This window comes from Equus caballus, chromosome 12 (genome assembly GCF_041296265.1).
Source record: "Equus caballus isolate H_3958 breed thoroughbred chromosome 12, TB-T2T, whole genome shotgun sequence".
Taxonomy (NCBI): domain Eukaryota; kingdom Metazoa; phylum Chordata; class Mammalia; order Perissodactyla; family Equidae; genus Equus; species Equus caballus.
Genome location: NC_091695.1, coordinates 36,276,734 through 36,282,733, shown reverse-complemented (window position 1 = coordinate 36,282,733; position 6,000 = coordinate 36,276,734). Strand labels below are relative to the sequence as shown.

Sequence of the window (6,000 nt, the reverse complement as noted above, 5' to 3'; positions counted from 1 at the left end):
CAATCATAAAAACTGTAGAGGAAAGAATCATGTGCATGACTTCCTAGGGTCTTGTCATTTGTCTGCAATAGTGATAACAGCTATTGGAAGCTGTGTTCTCAAAAGAAAGCTTTTCATCTACTTGGGTCTAGCAAACTGATTTCCATGTTGATGACATTGCCTCAGACAGATCACTTGCTGGTGGAAGCTAAATATAATGGCAACAGAAATCAAGGAGTCAGGTTTTCACTTCTCTATACTTAGTCTTGTGACCTACAAAAGTTTACTTGAATGTTCTTACCACTGTTTTCCTTCTTAGGGTAACACCTGCTCAAATATGTTCTTACTGAAGTAAATGTTTTGCCCTCTTTATCACTCTCTTGAGGGCCTCTTTGATCTCCTTGTTCCTCAGACTATAGAAAAGAGGGTTTAACATGGGGATAAGGATAACATAGAACACTGACAGAACCTTGTCTTGTTTCTCAGAGTGACCAGAGTTAGGATGCATGTACACTGAGAGGCCTGTTCCGTAGAAGATTGTCACAACTACCAAGTGGGAGGCACAGGTATTGAAGGCCTTGGCACTACCTTTTATGGAGGATATTTTCAGGATGGAAGCTGCAATGAAACTATAGGACAAGAGAATAACAAGAAAAGAACCGAACCCAATAAAAAAAGCTACCAGAAAAAGAATCATTTGGCTGATGAAGGGATTGGAGCAAGACAAGGATATGATGTGGGTTATGTCACAGAAGAAATTTGGAATGATATTGGGCCCACAGTAGTAGAGATGAAAGCAAGGGATTGTTTCCGCTAAGCTACTAAGGAAACCACTCCCACAGGCCCCAGCAACCATCTTCTGACAGAGGCCAGGAGCCATGACCGCTGAGTACTGCAGAGGCCTACCAATAGCAACATATCTGTCATAGGCCATGGCAGCCAAGAGACAGCACTCCGTCAGACACATCCAGGATGCAACAAAATACTGGGTGGCACAGGCAATGAATGAAATCATTTTTTCCTCTTTTAGGAAGTCTGAAAGCATCCTTGGGCTGGTGGAAGAAGAATAGCAGATGTCTATAAATGACAGGAAACTGAGAAAGAAGTACATAGGTGTGTGCAGGTGGGAGTCCATCCTGATTAGGATGATGAGACCCAGGTTCCAGAGGAGGGTCACAAGGTAGATCCCTAGGAAGACTGGGAAGAAGATAAGTTGCAGCTCTTTTTCATCTGAGAGTCCCAGGAGAACAAACACGGCCACGGAAGTGTGATTTCTATTTTCTTCCATGGTCCTGCTTGTTGAGATCTGCTGAGAAAAAGTTGAAAGAAGGAAATGGATTCATTTTCAAAAAACTCAAAAAAAGTGTTTTCATTTCTTCCCAGTCACACAGCTCACTAAATATACATCTTAAATCATCAGTGTTGAATTAATCTGTGTCTTTTATGTATATTCACCAAACTTAACTAAAAGTTTTCTTGCATAAATAGTCATTTTCCTTTGGGGGCAAAACACAGTAAATGAACATGATTAGTACATTATCTCCTAAAATGTCTTAATTGCATGTTTTTCCCTTACAATTTTACAAATATATGAGAATTAGAAATAGAGTAAGGTAGGAAAATGCTGCCAGATCTCTATATTGTGAAACAGAAGGAGTATGATAAGTCCTGGCTCTGAATTTAATTCAGTGCTTGAAAAAGTCCCTGAATCATGCTGGACCTTATAGTTAAGTGATGACAAAGTAGGGGCTCTTTAAAATCTCCTTGGGAACTAATATTCAATTAATGTAATCAGGAAGGTGGACAATTCTGTAACTGCCTTTCTGCTCTCATAATGCCTCAAGAGACATAAGAATAATGCAATGATATGGTGGGAAGAGTCACATACCAAGAGGCAGTTTGGAAATAGATGTGACTTACACTTCTTAATGACGCTAAGAAGGCTCAGAGAAGTTAGATAAGACAAGGTTGTAAGGGTCATTATGCACCCATCATTGCAGATGAAGATTTTTATTTCCTCAAATCAGAGATACTTATAAGTTAAACTGTGTAGGATAGTGATTCTTGATCTTCTTCGGGTCAGTGATACTTATGAAAATGTTGGAAACTTTAGGCACAGTATCCAGGACACTGCAACTACTTACCACCTTTACATGTGGTTTTATTGGATTCTCAATCACACTCCAGTCTATTCATGATTCCCAGGTAAAGGACTTCTACAAATAAAAGTGACTTGATCTCATGTAAGAGTTGAGATGTTTAGGAATGGATATGGAGATTAGGAAGCAGACGCAGGATTTCTGGAAGTTCTTTCTCTTTTTCTTATTGGAGCCAGTCCAGGGAAGGCAAGCACTAAGTCTTCAGGCCAAATGATAAACAGCCCAAAAAATATTTTTGCCTCAGGCACTGTATACCCTCTTCAAGATGCAATAGCAGTCATCTCTTCAGATAATTATTAGAACATCTCCCAACACATACACATTTTTATTCAGATGAACTCTAACTAGAAGGAAAATAATGGGAAGCTGTGAAAGGTAGAAAATAGATATCAAATATTGCCTGGGAGTTGTGTACATGGATAAAATTAGAAGTCTTGGAGATTTCACTGGAGAAAGGCTGTGACATTAATGGAATAAGCTATGTCTGTGAACTATAAACATGTGTCAACATTAGCCATCCATAATGTCTTCCTTCTCCAAAAACATTTCCTAACCTCCTAGTTCCAAAAATTATTGAAAAGAAAAAAAAATCCCCATAGAAGCATAAGGCTGTAGACTGAGAAGTAATGTAGAAGTATGAATTTCCTAAGATCAAATCAGTCATTGTTTCATGGTGCACTGTTTTGAGAAAAATTCTGAAGGAATGAAGAGATTAATTAGAAAAGAAAATCAAGATATTTTCCATCAACATAGAAGAAGAAATGGGAGCAGATAGACTATGTATTTACCAACCTAGACGTAGATGTGGTTCTGTCCACAGAGAGACTGAATGGAGGGAGAGTTTTGTGAGGACAGAGCAAAAAATTGTATTCTTCATCATCATCACCATCACCATCTTAGCCAACAGTCATGACGACAAAAAGATTTATTGAGCAGTTACAATATGTGCTGTTCTTCTCCTTCTACTCATGGATAAATTCATAGCTTCCTGTAATGTCTACTCATTCAATATGGTAATCTTAAGCCTCACGTGCTGTCTACTAAACGCAGATAGTACAATGAAAATTGCCTCCATATTTGTATTATATTCCTCTGTAACCCCAACTAGAGGTGTGTTGAAACTTCTTCCTCTACCACCCACATCACTGAAACATTCATTATTTGTATGTCTCTACTGTGTTCTGTTTAATTTTTACAGATCTATCTTCCAGTAAGTTCATTCTATTGTAAGTTGTGCGAATTGCCTAAGTCATCCATTGAACTTCAAATTTCAATCATAATATTTTATTTTCTCTCTAACGGATCTATTTTCTTCATTACTCAAATGGTCAGCTTTGATAGTCTCACTCTTTCATCACATTTTCCATAGCATCCTTTATTTAAACATTTTTAATTTACTTATTAAAATTATTATTTTCTAATAATAGAAATACATGGTTTTGCATGCATCATTCTATAGTTGGATGTTATTGCTGACTTTAGTTAAGGTGACCTGTTTATTTGTATCTTTAGTAATTTTTATATCTTTTTTTTCCCTATGGATTGGCACCTGAGCTAACATCTGTTGCCAAGCTTCCTTTTTTTCTTTGTCTTCTTCTTCTCCCCACAGCACCCCCAGTACACAGCTGTATATTCTAGTTTTGAGCACCTCTGGTTGTGCTATGTGGGACACTGCCTTAGCATTGCTTGATGAGTAGTGCCATGACTGTGCCCAGGATCAGAACCAGTGAAACCCTGGGCAGCTGAAGTGGAGAGCATGAACTTAACCACTTGGCCATGGGGCCGGCCCCTGGCATCTTAAGTACATGTTTCTTTAAAATTTATCTGTGGGAATTCATAATGCTTGAGTTTAAAATCTGTTTTTCCAAAAATGATTTATGTCACTTGCCAGATGCTTTGAAGGCAACACCAACCCAGAATCCCTTTAAACAAAAAATTTTGACTTGGTGTTTTTGAGGTCATAATCATGATGATATTTACATGGCGTATTTCTATAAGTAGATGGATGAGAGTAAAATGATCCAAGAAAGGAGTGACATCAGCATTTTAGCAGAGAAAGACATTCTCTGATTTTGTTTTGCTTTTGTAACAATGAATTGGATATCCATCCACAAACAAAAGCACCTTTGTGAGTTGGAGTATCCAGCACCATGCACCAAGAGGCACAGGAGGACTCTCACCCACCTGAAAATCCAATACTAAGCAGACAGACCTCAGAATCATCAGGACTCAGCAAAATTGCCCCAACCTATCTTGGCCACAGTCAGGTAAAGCCTGGAGAGTGCTGAAGACTTGGGCAGACAACCGTGAATGAGACAGACTTTGTCTCTCAGCAACGAAGCCCAGCCCTGCGAAGAAGGGATTCCAGCACCATAATGGAGCAGAAAAAACACGTGAGTTTGGTCACAGTGAAGACAATGAAAGGAGCTGTGCCAGCACCACCCCTCTCAAGGCACACTGTGCAAGATAAACTTTAGCAGTGGTGAACACTTCCACAGTGAAAAATAGCAGTGAGGGAGTACCCAGCTACCCCAGTAGTGCTAGTCGCAGCTGGAGAAACCCATTTCTCTCCAGAAGTACCTAGACTACTGGGAATGGTAGTACATGACAGGAGGGAGAAGGAAGATCAGGAAAGAAGCAGGTAAGAATATTAAAGGGCAATAATGTTACACAGTTTGTGCTGATTGCATTCAGGATTTCAGCAGAAAGTTTAAATATGAGCCTCCAGGAGTACCTTATGCAGGATCTCCTGACTGGATCCATCACAAATCCCAACCTCCCAGTGCTAAACCCACACTTCTCCCTACTCTACAACTGGCTTTTGTGCACATTTCCATGGGTAGCAGTGAGAGTAAATCTGGTAAACTGATTGCTCTCAGAAAAATAGACTTGAGTCTGTGCGTAAGAGAGAAACCAAAAACATCAGCTGTAGCGTCACATTCTGGAAAACAAAAAAGAGACTTCAGATAGCCAGCCTGGTGAGTAATAAGAACAGAAAAGACACGTTAGCTTAAGAATTTTGTTACGAGAGAGAGGAAGAAGGGTGGGGCAGATTTACCCATACAAAGGAGAGAAAACCTCATATATAACACTACCAATGACAGTATACCCTATCTGAAGTTAACTAGCAAGCTTTAAGGAGATGTCTGCTGCCTCAAATGCTTAAGCAGCAGTGCAAACTTACAAAAAACATGAAATATAAAGAAAACATGCCATCACTAAAGTTAACAATGATTCTCCAAGAATCAAGCTCCAAGGCACAGAATTTTGAGACCTATTTGATAAAGATTTTAAATAGCTCTTTTGAAAAAATTCAATGAACTGTAAGAAAACTCAGAAAACCAATTTATTGAGATCAGAAAAAAATGAACAAAAGGAGATACTTACCAAAGGGTTAGCAATTATAAAAAGGAACACAACAGTAATTCTGCAGCTGAAGAATTCAGTGAATAAAATGAAAACTGCAATAGTGAGCATTTGTGGTAGAGTGGAGCAAATGGAAGACAGATAAGTTATGCTAGAGGACCAAAAATTTGAAATAACCCAGTCAGGGCAGAGGAAAAAAAAAGAATGAAAAAGTGCAAAGAAAGCCTACATGATCTATGAGATTCCATCAAAACAAAATTAGGATAATTGGGGTTGAGAAAGAGAAAAGAAACAGAAGGGGGTAGAAAATTAATTAAATAATTCCAAAAACCTCTAAAACATGGGGAGACACTGGATATCCAGTTCATGAAGCTAACAGGTTAACCTATTATCTCACGTCAAAAGACCTTCATCAAGACACTTTGTAATAAAACTGTGAAAAATCAAACATAGAGAATCCTAAAAACAATAAGAGAAAAACATTGTAACCTACAAA

General features: G+C 38.6%; 1 pseudogene; it reads right to left on the bottom strand.

The window, feature by feature from the left end:
• Positions 1 to 322: 322 nt before the first annotated feature.
• On the bottom strand, positions 323 to 1,279 carry OR5BB18P (olfactory receptor family 5 subfamily BB member 18, pseudogene; annotated as a pseudogene).
• Between the last annotated feature and the right edge of the window lie 4,721 nt (positions 1,280 to 6,000).